This window comes from Monodon monoceros, unplaced genomic scaffold, assembly GCF_005190385.1.
Source record: "Monodon monoceros isolate NGI ecotype Baffin Bay Population unplaced genomic scaffold, NGI_Narwhal_1 Super_Scaffold_21, whole genome shotgun sequence".
Classification (NCBI taxonomy): domain Eukaryota; kingdom Metazoa; phylum Chordata; class Mammalia; order Artiodactyla; family Monodontidae; genus Monodon; species Monodon monoceros.
This window is the reverse complement of record NW_021703778.1, coordinates 2,144,194-2,164,352: the sequence shown is the minus strand read 5'-3', so window position 1 is coordinate 2,164,352 and position 20,159 is coordinate 2,144,194. Positions and strand designations below refer to the sequence as shown.

Sequence of the window (20,159 nt, the reverse complement as noted above, 5' to 3'; positions counted from 1 at the left end):
CTGGCCTCCATCAACCAGACCTACACGCCAGGTCAGGCTTGAACTGAGTCAGCACGAAGATTGTCTAAGGGATTTGGGACAGCATCATGACCATGGCTCCACCTCAAAATCAGGAGAAAGCCAACATTCTTATCAAAACAATCTATTGTAAAGACAACACAAATCAGAATGAAGCCTTTCCGATGTGGACCCAGCTGCCAGGAGGGATGAGCCCTGGCCGGCCTGTGTGGTGACCCTGGGGCTCATGGTGTAAGAGGTCAGGCTTGGGAGGAAGCCAGCACCTCTCAGCGGCCTGAGGGTGGGCGAGGGCCCTGTGTAACCGTCCGTCCAGCTAAGGAGGGGCTGGGAGGCAGATGGGTGAGGGGAGAAGTCCTGCACGAAACCCTTTCACTTTTCTGTAGAGCGAGGACCCTAATGGTAAAAAGTGAAAATAATCACTTCCTTTTCCTCAGGCAGAGGGTGACACCTTTTAAAGAGTTTCTCCTAACTGTTCCCTCGGGGACTAGATCCAAGGTCCCTTTTGCGCTCCCTGTTTAGACTTGATGTTTTAATTGGGAACTTGCAAGCACGGGGAATTTCTGATCGCGCACTGCACCTGAAAGCTGAAAAAGCAACTCTATTCCCAGCAAGCCCGAGGCTCTGGCTCCATGATGGAATCATGCAGCTGGACTGTGCAGGGGCCGGGGAGAGACGCAGATCCCTTCCTCAGGCCACAGGCACATCTGTTTCCCACCGAATGGCCCAGCCCCGGGGGTCCTTTTTCAAAGGCTGCCTTATTACTGGGGCTCCCTCCTATTTTGTAGGGCAGCCACTCCGCCCTGGCCCGTTCTTTCACCCGCAAAGCACATCCCCTGCTCTTGGTGAGGCTGTTCTGTCGAGCAATAACAGATGCCCCTTTTCATTCCCAAGGGGATGGGACGAAGCACAAATGAATTACAGCCATGAAGCCTTCAGTCGGATTTTCTTGTCCAGTACGCTTCACATGGATGGGGGACTGTGTTTCATCTAAGAAGCAGTAAACAGGGGAATGAGGTTCTAGAGACATTTAAAGGGAACCTAGAGAGTTCTGACATTCCTGAGACGAGGAAGCATTTCGCTCTGAAGTTTCCGGTCACTAAGCGGGGCTGAACCCCAGGAAGCTGACGCTGGTGGGAATGTCCTGGCAGAAGGACAGGAGCCCCAGGCTGGTCCGACACTCCTGCTACTTGGCTGGGAAGCCGGGCACTGGGAAGACAGCTCATTACTTATGTCTCTATTACTTGCCTCGATGTGGAGGCCCCGTGATGAGTTGCACTGGCATCAAGAAAAAAAGTTGAGGGGGAAATATACCGGATAGTGACAAGCTGGGAAGGCTGGAGGACTGGTAATGTTCGAAATGTTCACTAGAGTTTTCCTGAAAATGAGGTTGGGTGGGAAAAGAGTGGCCTGTCCCCTGGCTTGGCTCACTGGCCAGGTGGGCTCTGGGCATCGTCAAGGCCACCAGCAGCAAGGTTTTCAGATGTCCTACAGAGCACGTGGCGGTCCTAGGGCGTCTCAGAGATTCAGATCCAGTAACTCCAGTATCCGCCCAGGAAATGGTCTTCTCTGCAAATGCACCAAGCCTGAGAGCTGGACATAACACGCCTATCGCGTTACAGCAAGTTCAGGACCAGCTTATTTCTATCAAGTTCAGGAGCATCTTCTGGTCCTGCAAGTTTTCAAGGAATGGGACATAAATGGAAAGGCATGTGCCTCTCCCCCACTCAGGGTAGGTCCAGGATTTGTGGGACCAATGCTTATTCAATTCAGAAATAAGGGAAATAGTACCACATCGTCAGTGCAAAATCAGGGACAGGGCCTTGGGAGGGACTTGTACATGGCAGAGACTCTGAAGCTTAAGCACGTCTAACTTCACAGTACATCATCTCTGTCCCCTGCCATGGTTATCAGCAAAGGGCAGTTAGGTTACTGACCGCAAACTTACCCTCTGGTCATGGAGTCACAGAACATGGCGACAGTGGCCCTTGGTGGCCTGAACAGGCTTTGGTTCCCCCCGGCAACTAAGGCACCTCCTAGAATCTCTGTTACAGAAGATAAAGCCAAGAAGGCATGCGTCCCATGTCCTCCAAGCGCACATCATGCTCCCCAGGGGACAAGTTTCTTGCACCCTTGCCTCTCCCGGGGCCTGGCCGAGTGCTGGCACAGAGCCAGCTCATGGCTGAATGGATGCTGAAGTGAAGAATTAAATTGAAGGCAAAAACCCAGACCCCCAGGTGAGAGTGAAATTCCCAGACTGGGCTCAGAGGTGAGGGGCAATTCCCTTCCTGTGCCTACGAGACAAGTGCGTTCCTGCTTTGCCCACGGTGGGATGATAAGCCTCTCCCTGTCTGTCGAGGAGGGGGGTTCTTCTGGGTCGTGTCCAGGGCCCCCAAGGAGCCCTTAGGCCTGGGCTTCCTGGCACGTGGGAATTTCTCTCTCCAGAGAAGGTGGTGCTGGAGAGGCTTGCAGACGTAATCCAGCTGTCGTCCCTCGGCTTCCAGCCCCTCACCCTTGGCTCTCCTGTTGAGTTTGGACAAGCAGGCCCCTTCCTGCTCTTCCTTGAGATGGTGCCTGGACCAAGTGCTTTCCACTGTGGGAGACGGAAAGATGAAGGTCTCTGCCTCAGCCTATGAGCTGACAGGGCTTCGAGCCAGAAGTCAGTGCGTGGAAGGAAACCTCGTGCAGGGTCAGATTTCGTCTGGTAGAAATTGGTACGATGTGGGGCGGGGGGAGCCTGGACGTGGGGGTGGAGGTGCTGTCGACAGCAAAGGCTTCAGGCGGGGCTAACCTCTGTCCACAGGCTGGATGAGGGAGGGCCTCACCGTGTGCCGAGCCCGAGTGATGGGTGAAGGAGAGTGTTCCACGGGACACTGACGCAAGGAGCCACTGTGCCAGGAAAGAGGGTCAAGTGGGTTTGGGGAGCGGCAGATGCCATCGCCTGCTGGGACATCTGTCGTGTGTGTAGCGTATTAACGTCCGAAAAGGCTTACAGCTGAATAAGCAAAACAAAACAACGTTCACTCTGCCAGCATTTCCCAAGTGTGCTGGTCACGGCACCCTTGTTCGGGTCACACCACGGACATGCCACGGGCGACACTGGAACTGAATCGAAACCCAGCTGAGGCTGAAGACGGGACTGACTGAGCGGGGGGGTGGCCCCGTGTGGCTTCGGCTGGATGGAGGGATGGCGTGGGGTGTGCAGAACGCTCATTGAACCTTGATGGTCAGGACTCTGCCCTGCAGTCAAAGGCAGGAGTCTGTAGGGGAACCTTTGGGAAAAGGTGGGGCAGAGAGGGTAAAAAATAAAACAAACCCTCAGGCAGTAATGCATATCTTGCTTGGGCAAGAGATATGGGGGAAACAGGGTCCCACTGTATGAGGTCAAGAGAAGGGATCCCACGGGGAGACTGCGAACCTGCTGAAGAAGATCTACTAGGATGACAGGTGTTCCCACGATGGGTGTTATTAGGGTGAGGGGTGTTAATGATACACCTAAAATATGACCATGATTATTTACTATATTTACTACCATGAGTGGTGATACTATGAGTGGTGAAGCTTTATTGTTTGCAAGGTTATTTAAATCTCCTTGGATCCACAGAAAAACTCTGTGAGACGGATGATGGTCCTTAACGTTATTCACTCTTGGGGTGAGATAAGTTGAGTAAGTTGCTGACTTTCACTTAAGCAGTAGATGCTGGAGCTTGGACTCAAGCGCTGGGCTCGAAGTTTCTGGTCCTTTCTTCGGGAGGAGCCAGCAGTCCTGTGGCCCTCTGGCGGCCCTTCTTGGGGGAAGACCCACAGGAGGGGGCCAGCGCCCTGGGATCCCTTTGGGGAGGATAAGAGGAAAGGCTGCCCGGGTCCTTGGTGCTTCAGCTGCCATGTTGCCCAGAGCCAAAGGCACAGAGGTGGTAGGAGATTGTGCCCTGTAGAGGTTCCCCTAAAAGTTGGGGATGGCCAGGGTGCGAGGCCAGAAAGACAGCTCTTTTCCCTCACGTTTACCTCTTTGGTCCCTGCTAAGCCAGAAGAAGAAGTGAACAGGGCTCCGGCCTGTGCAGGGTTCTCTAGCTTTGGAGGAAAGGCACAGACATCTGCCCTAATTGTATAGCAGGCTTCTCCCCAGATTGGAAAGGCAGAGTGAGGATGCCTGGATCCATTTTCAAGCTGTCGTATAGGCTTGTTCTGGGGTTCTGAGACCCGAAGGGGACCAGCTGATTCCAGGTATTCAGCCCCAGGGCCCTGAGCTGCAGGTGGACCCGGGGCGAAGGGAGGGGTCCACATGTAATCCCACCCCAGCCTTGGGTCATGTGTGGATCTCGAAGCCAACCTGGGAAAGCTGTGGCTGTAAAGACCACCTGGAGATGATCCAAAGTCGTGAATCACCCCCAGAGGACAATAGGCCTGATCCACAGGCCACCTGGTGCATGTTCAGATGCTCCGAGCGAGGGATGTGGTCACAGAGCAGAGCGAGGCGCAAGCCTCAAGGCTTGGAGGAAGGTTCAGAACACAGAAGGGCTGAAAGCAGAGCCCTTCGGGACAGTGGGAAGCAGCCCGGCGGGGGTGGGATTGCACCGAGAGGGGCTCAGTTGGAGGGGAGGGACCCAGGGCCAAGAAGTGCCGGGGGTGGGGAGACAGCTGAGTGCGCTCGGGAGGAGAGAGAGAGAGCAACGTGTGAGCAGAGGACCAGCGAGGCCAGGACTGTGGGCTGAGATGAGACAGAACGAGTGAGACAGGCAGGCGGAGGCACGGTGGGTGCGATGGAGTGGACGCCCCGGGTAGCCCCTCCTGGGCACCGTGCTGGCAGGCTTGAACTGCAGCGGTGGTTGGTACCGCGTATGGAGGGGGGGCAGAAGGGAGGAACAGAACCAGGAAGCGGGCTCGGCGTGCAATGCGAGAGCCCCGCGGGCTGCACTCCCGGCCAGGGAAGGCTCGTGGGTCACGGGCGGCAACAGTTTGGCCTCCCGTCACCATGAGCGATGGGGCAAGGTGTCGTGAATGCATCTTCTAGAACACCCAGTCCACTTGATGTTGACCCGCACCCACTCCTCAGGCCACAGAAGGAAAAGTCTTGCGGGTGATTCCGAGTGTCCTGCCTGGGGAGCTCTGCACCCATGGGCTCCCGGGTCAGCACACAGCCTCCTCGTCAGCCCTGACGGCCCAACTTCTCCTCCAGGAAACCGTGCAGACCCCCTTCCAGCGGGAACTCCCTTACGAGGGCACCCCTACCGTGTCTGTACCTTCTCAGCCGCCTTGCATCCCATACCAGGCTCACTGCCCCAAATCCCCTTCTAATTGTACCACCTGCCTGCCTGGAAACGCAAAGTGATCCACAAGGTGAAAATAAGGCAGAGTAGAGATGCGCATCCTTGCGGTGTCATGCTGGAGCCTGATCCAAAGGCCCTTCCAAGGATGGTTCAAAACCCATGCCTTTGCTGGCCTAACCATTTGCTACAGATCAGGACCTAAATTCACTGAAGTTACTTGGAGATTTATGCCAGATAGTGATGCAAATTATTTCTGTCGGATAGAAAAGTCAACCCCAAGCGGTATGGCTATATGGACATAAACCAATTTAGAAAACTGTAACCTGGTGTCTAATTCCACACGCTTTCTTCAGTGGCTGTAAATACTGTACTTCAAACGCTCTTTAAATCAGCTCGTCTGTTTGTTTCCTCATTAAGGAGTTAAATAAATCTTTGACACAGGTTTATTCTGTTTTTATGCATTTGTGTTTTTAACATTTGGGAAATTTGACACTTTTAGAGATTGTTTCATAGAAAGGCCCCAATGGGCTTCCTTGTTGAAGCCCATTAAACTGTGTCGCCCCCAGAAGGGTCCCATGTTCTGCTTGGTCCCAGGCATGCGCTTTCCTGGGTCCCAAAGTCAGTCTCCAGGAGCGAGAGAACGCCGTCTCTGGTGACTCTCTGGTTTTCTGGGGTTTCTTGGATTTTTGGTTTCAATATTTCAAATTCTGATTCTACGTTTCTGCTTTTGTTTCTGGTCTGTGTAACAGTCTCTTTCCACTGCCCGTTCCAGTGAAACCAGTTTTTATCTTGGGTCACTAGTTGGCCTTGACATTCTTCTCATGCGTCAGGAAACTCTGGGTCTGGGTCACACTGTCTTCAAGACCGGTGGGTATCTGACCACTAGGCTGGTCTCCACTGCATGGGGAGAGAGCACCCTGTGTATTTGGTCTGTGCACAGCTGCTAAGTTAAGCCTCCTTGGTGAAAGCAGGGATTGGAAATCTGCCTTTACGGGCTGATCTCTTGGTGACCCGTTATGGTCTGTTGGGCTGGGTGGATGATGGGAGAATCTAGTTTGTTAATTTTTTGTTGTTTATCTATTAGGAATCAAATCGATTAAGAAAATATTTCACGCCCACTGGAACGGAGAATGGCTCTTTGAGAACTGGATGGGTGAGTTTCACTATTTCTGTGATTACCTTTGACCTGCAGCTCAGCGTATAGAACTACAACTGCAAGTTCTCGGTGGTTCTGTACATCTGTCATTGAGAACAACCTCTGTTTCTCGTTGTTTCCGTGTGAAATATATTCTGGAGAATATTAATAAATGTGAGGATATAAATTTGATGATGTATTTTCTAAAAGAAGTTCTATTCAGATTGGTTTATAGAGAATTGTAAACACTTACCTGTATCTAATATTCCCTGAATTTCTAGAAAATAAAGAAACTGAACTTCTAGTACTTTAGATGTTCTGGTCTTTTAAGGAAAAAAAAAAGGTCCTCTTACAGAAACTGCTAGTTCAGAAATCTTTTAATTAAGAATCTCAGTTCACATAAGCAAGGTGAATTGTTAAATAAATCAAACTGGTTTAATAATTTTGGTTTAAAAACCAGCTGCATGACTTTTCCTCGATTTTATAAGCGTGGACTATAATACAAGGATACATTTTACTTAAAGATTTGGATTTGTTTTCTCATAAGAGACTACTTATAATGTAAGCTTCCTGAGGTGTTTTTTTTTTTTTTTTAACTGGTTTCCTGGTCAGGTAAACTGACATTACTTCTATGTAATGTTTAAATTAAGAAAAGTATAAAATTGCATGTTCAACTAATTTGAATTCTAGTTCTGACAATTTTTATATCAACTTTTACTATATTCTATAGTGTATCAGCTTAAATATGTCTCAAAATCCTTAGTTAACCTAAAACCTTGAATTAATATTAAATCAAGGTAATTAATGGACAGTTTTTGGACGCCTGAACAATTTTTTAAATAAGATAGACTGTTGAAACACTATAATGTAGAATATACGGCCTCCTTTTAACCAGGATAAATTAGGCAAAGTAATTGTGCAACCAAGGTCATGCCTGGAATGTCACCATTAAAAATTTTTATTTTATCAGATATGTATGTATATATATCTACATAATTTCTATATATATATATATATATATATAAATTTTTTTAACAAGGAGCCTGTATTTTCATTTTGGACTGAGTTCTGCAAATTATATAATCAGTTCTGTATGTATTTGTGTGAATGTACATGTGTGTACATACACATATATGTATTCATATCTTTGCTTGTTATTGTTATATATAACAATATATATAAGCTGTTCCTTTGGGTTTTACTTATCAAACATGTTCATTTTCTGCCATTTTATAAACATGTGTAAGGATGTAGGTAGCTGTAGGGGATCCTAGTACGTGTGTTTGTGAGATTTGCGAATCTGCTGAAATACTTGTGTAGGACAGAGAATTTTCAATTACTTACCTTTAAGTTTTCTCTCTGGTTCAAGTTATACTTTATATGAATATATAATCAATATAATATGTTTATCTGAGACTGTATGAGGAATAATAATGGCAAATAAACACAACTGTATGCGCAAAGTAATAAAATGTGTTTTTACTTTTCAAGAGAGAAAGAGGATAGCTTTGTATTAAAGTGTCAGGTGGCTCCAGAATGTGAAGGACTTTAGTAAAGGGTAGAATGCTAGTGGCTGCAGCACCTGTGGAAGGTGTGGGTGGAGGTGATTGATTTGCCTTGGATTATAATACCTGGAAATAACAAATCTAAAAAAGTGTAAGAGTGTGTCTGAATTTGCCAAACTCTACTCAGTTCTCATGGGTTTATCTGTAAGATAATTTTATTAAAAGTTCTGTGACTCCCTTCCTGGTAATAGACCCATGTAAAACTAGAATTTGGTTTCCTTTCTGTTAAAATGACTATAGGTCTTAGAATATTTTATCTGCTCATAATAAGCAGTAGCAAAAGACCTTTCTTTACCTTTATCATAATTTTCCTAGGCAGGCGAGATGCCATATGTTAGGAGTAACTTTTTGTGCTTCGTGCTGACTTTTATCTTGATTACTTTTAAAATTTCCTCACATCTTAAAGAACTAAGATCCCTACCTAACAGCTGTGTTATCTTCTCAGTGTATTTCAAAATATCATATTGTCATTTTGATGAATAAGTAGTCAAGCTAAAATCACATTTTTCCTAGGTAACTATGATCCTTTCAAAACCCCCTCTAATAACTTTAAAACTTAAATGAAAAATTAAATGTTGCCCCCCGCACTGTTTAATATTTTTTAATTTCAAAATAGATTTTACACCTAAACTATATATGTTATTTCCCAGAAGGTCCCTGGGCAATTACAAAGATTCATTCTTTCATATTATATACAGAGGGATGATAGAAATGATTGGGTTTGTTTGTACGTTGTCTATTTGGTAAATAGGTCAACACTAACAAGAGTTACACAGGAAGACAGTCAAGTGAAAAGAGAACTCAGGTTGCCCAAGTTAAATTTTCACAGGTAGTATGTTATTAATATAAATATATTTCAGAGATTTTACGTTTGACAGGAGCTCCTGCAGGTCTGCCAGCGCTCTCACTGCCTATAATACATCCCTCCCTGAAGGTAGCCACCAACCAGAGCCTTGTGGACCAGTGAGGTTATTACACTTAGTAACTGTAATAAATTAACCATCACTATTCAGAGTTTTTCTCAACAGGTGGTTTTTGCTTTCCCCTCGTATTTGCCGGAATTTTCTATAATATCCAGGTTAGCAATTGGATCTTTAACCAAGGATAGTCTCGAAGCATTAGTGGAAAGGCTTATAGCAGGTGCGCTAAACTATTGATTCTTGGCAAAATACACTCATGCGTACAGGTTTGGGAGTTTAATCAAGGTGGCATCACTTACACAACTCTGACAGCTTGTATCAGACAAGAGTCATGTTTCTCAGCTCTCTCCAGTCCAAAAGCAAATAACTCTGCAAAAGCAGTTTGCTGACCCATGAGCCAGTGGTACAAGAATTAGTTAAAGAGAACTGAACAAACAGATGAAGGAGATTTAATTGTGTGGGGTTTTTTAAGGATTATTGAAACTGTTTTTAATATTTTATTAAAATAAAATATTTTATTTAAAATAATTTTTTAATAAATAATTTAAAAAATATTTTATTTTAAATAAAATAAAATAAAAAATTTGATGTCTGTATGGGGGAACTCTTCTTTTTCGTGGTAAAATATACATGACAAAATAACCATGCTAACCATTTTAAGTGCACAACTTCATGGCATCAAGTACACTTAAAATGTTGTGCAACCGTCACTACCATCCATCTGCAGAGCTTTTTCATCATCCCAGACAGACGTTCTAGACCCGTTAAACAATAACTCTCACCACCCCCCATCCCAGCCACTGGCACCCACCATCCTACTTTCTGTGTTTGTGAATCTGACTACCCTAGGTGCCTCATATAAGTGGTATCATACAATATTTGGACTTTTGTGACGGGCTTATTTCACTTATTTCACAATAAACCTTAATGTCCTCAAGGTTTATTCATGCCGAAGCATGTGTCCGAATTTACTTCCTCTTTAGGGCTGAATAACATTCCATTGTATGGATAGGCCATGCTTTGTTTATCCATCCAACTGTCTGTGGACTTTTGGGTTGCTTCTTGCTTCAGGTTCAGAAGCCGTCTCTTTCCCCATCGTTCTGACAGTTTAGGCAGGCTTGTCTTTTCCATAATCTATGAAGGTTGTAGATTTCCTTTATCTGCCAGGGCCGGCTCTACTGGGGTTTACATAGCTTGCACCAATTTCCAAGCTCACTCATCCTCAACTCATAGAATGTTAGAGCTCAGCGGAAGGCCTGCCTTCCCTCGGTTATAAAGAGAAGCTGAAGCTGAAAGAGAAAAGGTTTAGGTAGATATGATAGAAATACTGTAATTTATGTCTGGCCGTGTATTGACATACGATCTCTTCCTGTCCATGTATCTTTTTTCCGTATGTTTGCGTCTTAGACTGTAAGTTCCAAGGCTATAAGGACCATATGTATGATTTCTCTCCCTGCATCTTTACTGTTTCCCCAGAGGTGAACGGGTATCGTGTAAGTACTTTTCGATGGGGATGAAACAAAGGAAGAAATGTTTCTGGAAGCAGACATTCTGGACACTTCCAGAGAACTCTGTTCAGAGGTCAGAAGGTGACTATTCCTCTGTCTGAAACTGTTTTAACGAACCCTCCCTCCCTGGGGAGATGATTCAGCTCATCCCTGCCTTTAAGCTCGGCCCAGATGCTTCCCTGAGGCTCTGCTTGGGGAAGTATTATCAGTGTCACTACCTAGGAAGATTTTTGCTTGGAGAAAAAAGTTTTGTTACTTTTGGCAGATATAGCTAGAGAATGGCCAAGAAAGGATGTGACACGAAAATTCAGCAATTTAATTCTGAAAACCCCGTGGTTTCAAGGCTGTTCATTTCTTGTTAGAGCTTTGTTTTTCCTCTCTGCTCTTAACAAGTGGACTTCCAGGGGAATATTTCTTCTTACAAATTAAGGAAATTTTCAGAGCCAAATTTCAGGTCTTTCCTGATCTAAAATAAAAAACAATGAAAGGATAGTGGGCTTGGCTTTGAATAGTAGCCAGGGACACTACCCAAAAGGATGACTGTTATCACACTTCCTAACAAAGCAATGTTATTTTTGAAAAATAAATTCTTTTGTTATTGAGGAAAATCTAACACTTTTATGGAACCTCTACTTGGAGGTTCTCGTAAACATAATTCTAACTTTTAGAGGAGATGGGAATGGCACAGTGCAGGGAAGAGATTTCTTTCTAAAGCAAATTTGGAACCAAAGCTAGAGATGCAGGTATTACGGTATTTGACCCCATCCTCCTTGAGGTCTCCTGGTGTAACGAGCTTAACCCAGTTGTCCTTGACTCCTGGCTCCTTGTCACCAAGGGGAAAGTCACCGCTTGAGCCTCAGCTTCCTCTTTGGTGAGATGGGGTCGTCACACCAAACTCACTGAAATGCTGGGAGGATCAATTAAATAAGAGGACAAGAATAGGTAATATTTGGGCTTCCCTGGTGGCGCCGTGGTTGAGAGTCCGCCTGCCGATGCAGGGGACATGGGTTCGTGCCCCAGTCTGGGAGGATCCCACATGCCATGGAGCGGCTGGGCCCGTGGGCCATGGCTGCTGAGCCTGCGTGTCCGCAGCCTGCACTCCACAACGGGAGAGACCACAGAAGTGAGAGGCCCGCGTACTGCAAAAAAAAAAAAAAATAAGAATAGCTAATATTTTTTGAGAGCTTACTATGTGCCAGGCAGCTATGTAAGGACTTAACACATAAATAATTTAAGGACTTAACACATATTCTATCACTGAATCCTCACGACAACCTCCGATGCAGAAACTATTTTTCTTCACCATCTTACAGACCCCTGTCTGTAAGACTGAAGCACAGAGAGGGCAAGTTACTCACTCAAGGTCTCACAGCTACTAAGTGGTGGAACCCATGGTCAAATCCTGGCTATCCAGCTTCAGGACTGTGTACCCAGACGCCGGGCCATGTTCCATGCCCAGACTGCACGCGTGGATGTATCTAATACAATGTCAAATATAGTGAGTATTCAAGTAATTTCAATCTCGTGCTTACAGATACCACAGTCCGTTGGATGCTGTGTTGTGCCCCCAAGATGTCCCTTTGGAGGAGGACTCACTGCCCAGCTGCTGGCAGTGCCCCTGGGGGCACCCCTCAGCTGTTGGCCACCTTTGGTGATTGGCTCTGCTGAACTGAGCTACCTTGTCCAAGGTCATGGTTCCTTCCGGGGATGGGCCACAGCCAAACGATGACTGGCCTGGGGATGTAAAGGCCTGCCTGGCTGCTTCCCCACACTCAGGACAGCTTTGCAGGCTCATCTCGTCTTCAGAATCCCCGCAGCCCCATCTGAGGCCACCCCTAAGACTGCACCGCCGCTTGCCCTCCCCCATCTGATCCTGCTTCCAGCCCGTCCCTTCTCTTCCGCAGGTGTCGATCCTAAGAGCATGTGTCCTCAGAATCTTCTTCTGTGCAGAAGTGCACCCCAGCGGCTGCCTCTAGAACCCAACCTGTGACCAGAAAGCATTTCCCAAACATATTGGAAACAGAATCTTCATTTCTTTGAAACACCTACCCCCTGGGGAACATTCAAGAAGACAATCTTGGGAAATGTAAATCCAGCAGAGGAAATACTTGCAACCCAAAGAACTGATGTGTATTCAGACTTGTCTGTTGATTGGCTATTTTGATCTTGATCAAGCTTCCTATTCTGCGGGAGCTTCAGTCTATCATCGTAAAATGAGCACAATAAAATCCACATTCCAGGAATGCGAACAGACCTACCAGTGCTGAGGTGATCTGTCCAAAAGGCTCCACGAAGCAGGCATTTTTGCCTGGTTTATATACTACTATGTCCCAAGTGCCTAGAACTGTGTCTGGTACGTAGTAAGCATTCGATAAATATTTGAATTCATTAAGTAAATAACGCACATCGAACCTTGAAAGTTTTTATCGAGGTATATTTCCAGTCCATATTGTTGAATCGGTCATTTATGAAAAGAAAAACTGAAGATTATTTTCAGAAGATCTGCTTGCTGACATTTCCCGTACTGACTGGGGAGCCATAAAAATATCGGCACCATTACTGCTGAGGTTTCGTGGGCAACGTCCCACACATCTTTAAGTGCAGCTACCCATTTAGTTTGCTGACCCTTCCTGTAATTTTTGGTGTAGGTCATATTCTCAACCAAATAAGCCAGAGAGTCACTTGCATTGACAATTGTATTAGAGTAAAGCAAGCTTCATAAAGTCCCAGTGAAATGAATTTTGAAGGCTTATTAATTTGAACTGTAAAACCTCTTGAAGCTTACTGAGAAGAATCAAAATGCCATGCCATGCTGGCCTGCTGTAGCATGAACAGGACAAAGAAATTCCAGCTTCATTTAGCACATCCCAAGGCTTATGTGGTGCGGAATTTCCTGCTGGCAGTGGCATCAGAGAGCCACAGTGAACAGAATTCTTCAAGGCGGCATTGTCTGAGTTGGACTTTATGCATGATTTTGCTAAAAGACGTAGTCTCGTCCCAGAGGAAGACTTTCAGCTAACAGCAACAGGAGGTCTAACACCTTCTAGAGCCAGGAAAGGTTTGGGGTCTTGCTCTTGACTCTGAGGCATAATTTCGTGGGAGAAAAACACACCACCACAAACTTCTAGCAGAAGAACAAATAAAAGATCCCATCAAGTAGAAAAGGGACCAAGAAGGAGACTACTAATTGTAGCCTGAGCTTGGAAAGACATCTCGAAGAAGCTGTCACCTGAACTGTGTCTTGAAGACTAAATATGATTTCTGATGGAGGGGTCATGAGGGAGGGGCATTCCAGGAACAGTACAAAGGGTACAGTCTGGAAACCGATCGAGACAGGATACTGGCGCCAAAGGCTAATATGATGGGCAATGAGAATGCACCGATGGTGCTGGGAATTAAAGACTTACGAACATTTCGTTACCTGTGATTGGTCACTGAGTTAGGAATGATCTCTTCTAGTTCTCACAGTGTATCTCATGCCCCAAGTCTTCAGCCAAATCTTAGTTCTTCTGTTCTCGCTCCGTGCACTGGCTGGACTCAAATGAGAGCTTTGCTCACCTTGCCTGCCGGGCGTTGGGCACTCGGGCCAGGACGTTAACACAGGGAGAGCCTCCAGGAACCGCACACGATTGCCAAGAGGCCGGCAGGGGAGGGCGGGGCCAGCAATGCAGACATGTGTCTACAGGACGCACTGCGCACGCTGGGCCACATCTTAAACCATAAAGAGGACGCGGTCAGTGTCATAAGAGTGTCCCCGGGTTGATATGACAGGCTGAATTCCTTCATTCAGTCCAAAAACATCGGGAATGATGTGGGGATGATAGAGATGAATGTGACACTTGTTTGAAACGGAGCTGGCAACAAGTCGGGCACTCTACACACAGCTAGGACATTTTCCATTCAAAACAGTCAAAATGAGCAAAAGTTTGAGTCATCTGAAAAGAAAGAAAGAAAACTTGCTTGCGGAGGCTTATTTCCCAGCCTTGTGGATAAGCCTCATGGACGGCTTATTTCCCAGCAGCATTTCACGATGAATCATCGGATCTGCTGCGCAAGGCTAGGACCAGGTGCTCATGGGTTGATTGCCAATTGAATGGGTTCTGCTTTGCTTTTGTTTTGCGCAATAAAACGGGTAAGCACCGTTTTTCCCTCCATTGGTAACTCAACTTCGTCGCAGAGAACGGGTGCTCCCTCCCCATTCCCTGTTCCAACTCCTGGCACTGCCGTCCTGAGCCTTCCAGACTGGAAATGGGGGGCGTCTTCAAGTACGCGGGCCTCTCACTGCTGTGGCCTATCCCGCTGCGGAGCACAGGCTCCGGACGCGCAGGCTCAGCGGCCATGGCTCACGGGCCCAGCCGCTCCGCGGCATGTGGGATCCTCCCGGACCGGGGCACGAACCCGTGTCCCCTGCATCGGCAGGCGGACTCTCAACCACTGCGCCACCGGGGAAGCCCTCAAACATACTTTTTTAAATGTAGCCTTTCCTGATTTCTCCTGATGCCACCTTTGTCCCCTGCGAGTGTCTCTGTTGTCTGTCGCCCTAATCACTTTTTAAGGTCCTCGAGTGAGAAACCTGTCACCCTGGGCATTACGTTATCATTACCTAGAAGCCAAGCCCAGAAGCAACACCATTCACTGCTCCTGGAGGGGATCCCCTCTGCTATGGGCTTTACCAGTGCGACGCCCCGAGCCCATGAGGGGCAGGTCTCCACAGGAAAAGCTCATTGCAGCTGGTTCCTGGAGAGTAGGGGATACGTTTTTTCTCTGAGGTTTTTGTTTTGTTTTTAACAAGGAAGCTCTGGTCACGACGAATAAGCCCTTTAGAGGACACTATTTCTTTCCTTCTCTTTCTCACGTCCCCCAAAAAGAAGGCGGAAAAAAACCCCTGCAGGGTGAATGGAAGGTTTACGAAGATATTCAATTTTTCAGAATTTTCTAAAGCAGACCACAAATCAGCCTAACTGATTCCAGTCGTGGGCTGATGTGAGTCTAGGTTCACATGTTCTCTGCCAAGCAGACTGGGTCAAGTTTTAGCCAAGTCTGCATATGGCTGGTGTTCGGTACATATTTGTGATGGATTGACTGAGTTCTGTGTGCCAAATCCAGTCGTTTCCAAAGTGAAAAAGAGCTAACGATGGCTCTCTCTTTTCCTGTGTGAAGGAGTACGATGTGTACAATATTCCGTAGGTCCCTGGGACCGGCCTGAACGTCTTCCAGTGTATTCAGATCCCTGATTTGTTCACACTTAGAGGATGTGGTAGGAAAGCAGAAGATAGAATTTCTCGATTCGACTCTCAAGCGCTAATTAGTCTCCGTGAAGCCCGTGGTTTCTCCTGCCTCCTTGTTACCAGTAGGCTCTTTAGAAAGGGAGGCCCTGACCTTCACAAGTGAACACATGTCCCCTGCAAGTCAGTGCTCGTAAAAGGAACCGGCTGCATAAGCAGAAGTGGGATTTGCTGAAAGTATACTGGGAAGCTGAAAGAATTGGAAAAGCTGGGAATCAGGTTCAGAGACGCCATTGCCACCCAGAAACATCTCATCGTGGACCAGCCCAGGGTGAGACCCACCATCTCTCCTGTGGGTCTGGGGTCTCCACTTGCTCCGCCCTCCTGGCTGGAGCTGTGATCGCTCCTCTGCCCCCGGAATCTTGCTCAACGGCCCCCCGCTCCAGCAACACTGGTTGCCTGGTCCAGTGTGGAGAGTGACTGAAGGGCGAGGCCAAGGTCACAGGCCCACACTCTTAGTTGGCACTTGAGGACGTGCCATTCTCGGGGGATCTCACTACTCACAGTTTGGGACGCGGAGGAAAACGTAAATCTGGCATCGCCTGCCTCCCACCAAGACTCAGGGCCGGGGAACCTCGCTTCACACAGGGAGGGGCTCGGACGCAGAGTCGCCAAGAAGAGTGACAATGTCCGGACTCCTTAACCAGATGCGCAGCACTCACTGCGATATATGTCCGTGTTGTTTGGTCTATGAAACTCCTTAGGAAGCAACTGGGAACAGGATGTGAGGGGAGAGGCTGAGGTGACTCCCAAGCACGTTTTGGGGCCCCCCATGCAGTCCCAGCAGTTAAGGTGCCCGAGTGCCCACGTTGTACCCAGCATGGCAGGAGGGGACCCTCATTCTGTGGGGCTCTTTGTACCCCTGGTTGGGAGAAACAAGTCCACCTCTCAAACCAAATGGAGAATTAGGACGGCATCGCAAATTTTGTACCAACCTCCTGGGGACCTTGTGAAATGTGCAGATTTAAGGGTTGAGGCTGGGATCCTGCATTTCTGACAAGCTCCCGGGCGACGCTAGTGCTATAGTTCGTGGACGTACCTGGAACAGCTGAGCACAAGAGGACAGCATGTCACGAGTGCCACAAACCAGGAGAGTATTTGGATGGATCACAGCGCCACGGACCTTCTCAGAGGGGAGATCCCAGCCTTGACAAGCAGGCAGGAATTCATTAGGTAGCCTGGGTTGGGCCTGGATGTGTGTTACACCAAGTCCTGGTTTGCCCTGGACTGTCCTGGTTTAAGTGCCGAAGGCCCCGTGTCCTGGGAACAAGTGACGTGCTTCTCTGATATCTGCCCGGTAACACCAGCCAAAGTCACACAGTCACCACGTGTTATTTGCTTGACAGATTGGCCAAGTTTACACTCTGGAGGCTAAAGTCACAGGGAGTCTGTTTCACTTCTGGTCTTAGTAAAGGCTCGGAAAGGAAGCATTGATGCTTTTGATATTTTTTTTCCTTAATATCATTGTGATATCAATGTTCACATCACTGTTTTACAGTAGTAGGGTTCTTGAGGCTTTCTTTTATTACCGAGAACATTTTAAATTCCTGTGCATATATTCCAACATGCGTATGAAATGTCAGCACCACTGTCGGAGGCCCCAGAAAAGGCAGTCTCAGTGCTGCCTGAACCATGCCGCCACAGTGCAGCGAATCAGCTGGGCCGGGGCATCCGAAGCACCTGAGCAGCCACAGCCGCCGAGACCCCGCCACGTCCCCGGGGTCACAGCTCAGTGCACGGGTTCAGGAAGCCGGCTTGCTCGTCACCTGGAGAGAGGCCCGTCCTACGGCTGAGGCTTGTCCTCAAGAAATGGGTTTATTTGCTATGATCAGTTTCCTCCTTACCCACAAGCATGTTTTCCATTCCTGGTGAGCCGGAAAGATGCTCATTAGACTTGACATCTAGGTTCCCTGCCCCAGAAACCCAAGCAAAGTCCAAGAAAGACCAGCTGCCCCTTTTCATGGAGCAGATCCTCCAGCCAAGCTGATAAGCACATGTGACCTGCGCATGGGCTGGGGGAGGCGAGGGGTCACCTGCACAAGCAGCATCCAGGTGCTGGTCCTGCAAACAGTCCCCTCCTGCGGGAACGCACTCCTATTGGAACGTGGAAGCCCCGGTTTCAAGAGCACAAGTCAGCCTGTTCTTCCTCTCCTGCCCCCTTCCCTTCTCTCCACCTCCTCTTCCCTCTCCCTCCCCCTCCCTCCTCCCCATCTCCCTCCCCTCCCCCTCTCCCTTCTCCCCTCCTCTCCCCCCTCCCCTTCTCCCCTCTCCTCCCTCTCCCTCCCCTCCCCCTCCTCCCTGTCTCCCTCCCCATCCCCCTCCCTCCTCCCCTTCTGCCTCCTCCTCCCCTCCCCTTCTCCCCCTCCTCCTCCTGCCCCTCCTCTCCTCCTTTCCTCCCCCCACTTCCCACCCCTTGCCCCCCTCCCAGCCTCTCTCCTCCTCTCCCCCTCTCACCCCCCACACACTTCTCCCTTTTCGCTTTCCTCCTCCAGAACCTTGAGGGTGCCAGCTCCAGGTCTTGAAACTGTCACTATCTTTTCCAAGCTTGATCCCCCCGCGGAGCTGAGCGGCCTGTTCCGGTCCATGCATGGCTTGTGGTTTGAATCCCTAACGCTCCGAGCCTGTGGCTGCATCAAGTCCTAACCTGCAACCCGATCGCAGAAATCAACGTGTCTCCAGGGGACCTAATTGTGACACGAATCCCACGGTTCACTGGACTCCCTCCTGGGCTTAACTCCTCTCCGAGCTACTCAGGGAAGTCACCCAAATTATTTTTCACCGATTTTTAGAAGATGGTGGGCAAGATTGGGGAATAAGCCGAGGGCAAAGGAAGGCTACAAATCGACCTTTGTCTGGGGAACATGCTGTGCTTTGGGAGCTGAATGTTAAAGAATTTGGGTGCATCTGAGACTCAGTGCTTGCTACAAAGATTAATACGTCAACTCTGCTCAAAGCCCAGCCTCCCCCTGGATTCCTTCTCCTATTTGGCCCCGGGCTCTGACCACTATCCCAGGAGCACCGCCTTGGATAACGAGCCTCGCCGGCCTGGGTGGCTGCTGGACCCTGCACTCAGGGACTGTGACCCTCCAGTGGCTGCAGGGACCAGGGTGTGGATGGAGGGGCCGGCGAGGTCGTGGCGAGTGTGTCCCAGACTCGGGCTGGCCCCGCACTGTTTCTTCCCACCCGGAAGCCTGCAATTTCTGCTGAGTTCTTTCAAATATACACAGTTGTCTTTCTGTCTGATCTTGTTAGAAGTTGCCATCCCCTTCTCTCTGGGGCCGCTGTCACCTTTGTGACTGGGTTGGGGCCCCTGAGCTTTCTGTAGGAAGGGTTACTGCTCGATTCAGCAGAATCTCGCCATTGGTGGCGGTGTTGAGTGTTAAGTGCCCAGGAGAGCGGGGTCGTGGGCCTGCCGTGGGTTGCCACACCCCGGGGCGGGTCGGCAATCCAGGAGGCAAGGGCTGGAAATCTGGCAGCCCAGCCCTGCTGGGACTCACGGCGCCCCTTCAGGACACTCTGCCAGAGCCATTCCCGCTCCGTCCTGGGGCCCTGGGCAGGCCTGGAGAGGCTGGGGGAGCAGGCTTAGAGGAGCACAGGCCTCCAATCTTGACCCGAACGCGCATTAGCTGTGCAGCCTTGGTCAAGGTAGGCACCTCTCTGGGCCCACATTTACTCCTCTGTAAACTGGAGCTTATAGTCTCTCCTTCTGGAGGGTGATTGTGGAGATCGGATGACAGCCTCTGCACACTTCCTAACCTAGGATCTCGTCGATGGTTGCAGTAATTGCCCAGTAACGGACTCTTGGCTTAGAGAGCAGAAGGGAGAAAGAGGCAGGAAGCAGTGAATGGCGGCGAGGGAACGGCGAAAATATCAGAACAAATGCAGGAACTGACCCTTAACCTCGAGCCTTAGGTATGGTGTCTATTTGCATGAGGGATGTAAGCAGAGACAGCTTGCTGGAGCCACTGGGGGCATCAGGAAAACCGCTCCTGAAAGCCGGGGCAGCGCCGCCTACAGCAGTTAGGAACGAGGGCGCTTGATTTGCACAAAGGACTCGAGGCCCTCGTAGGGGAGATGCCAGCCACCTCCTACATACAGTGCTCGTGGCTGACTTCTCCGAGACAAATAGCAGTTTTCTCAGTTTAGAACTTGGAGCTGATGGCTGGGAATGACAGGGGCCTTTAAACATTTTTCTCTCCCTCGATGGAACATCTGTCCCCATCTCAACTCACAGACTCCTCTAGAAGCGTCCAGCCCTCTTGGAATTTCTCGTTACAATTCCAATCATCCCAGCTGTCGCTTCCAAGCACCACTATTTTTGCTAACAAGGGTCTGAGTGCCTGGGGACCTCTTTCACGTTGAGTCCACACCCTTGTGCTGGTTACACAGTCGCCCTGAGCTGAGTCAGGCCTGCAGAGTGTGTGTGTGTGTGTGTGTGTGTGTGTGTGTGTGTGTGTGTGTGTG

General features: G+C 48.7%; 1 pseudogene; it reads left to right on the top strand.

Moving 5' to 3' along the window:
• Positions 1-20,159, top strand: part of LOC114905214 — a 48,559-nt pseudogene that overhangs the window by 3,302 nt on the left and 25,098 nt on the right.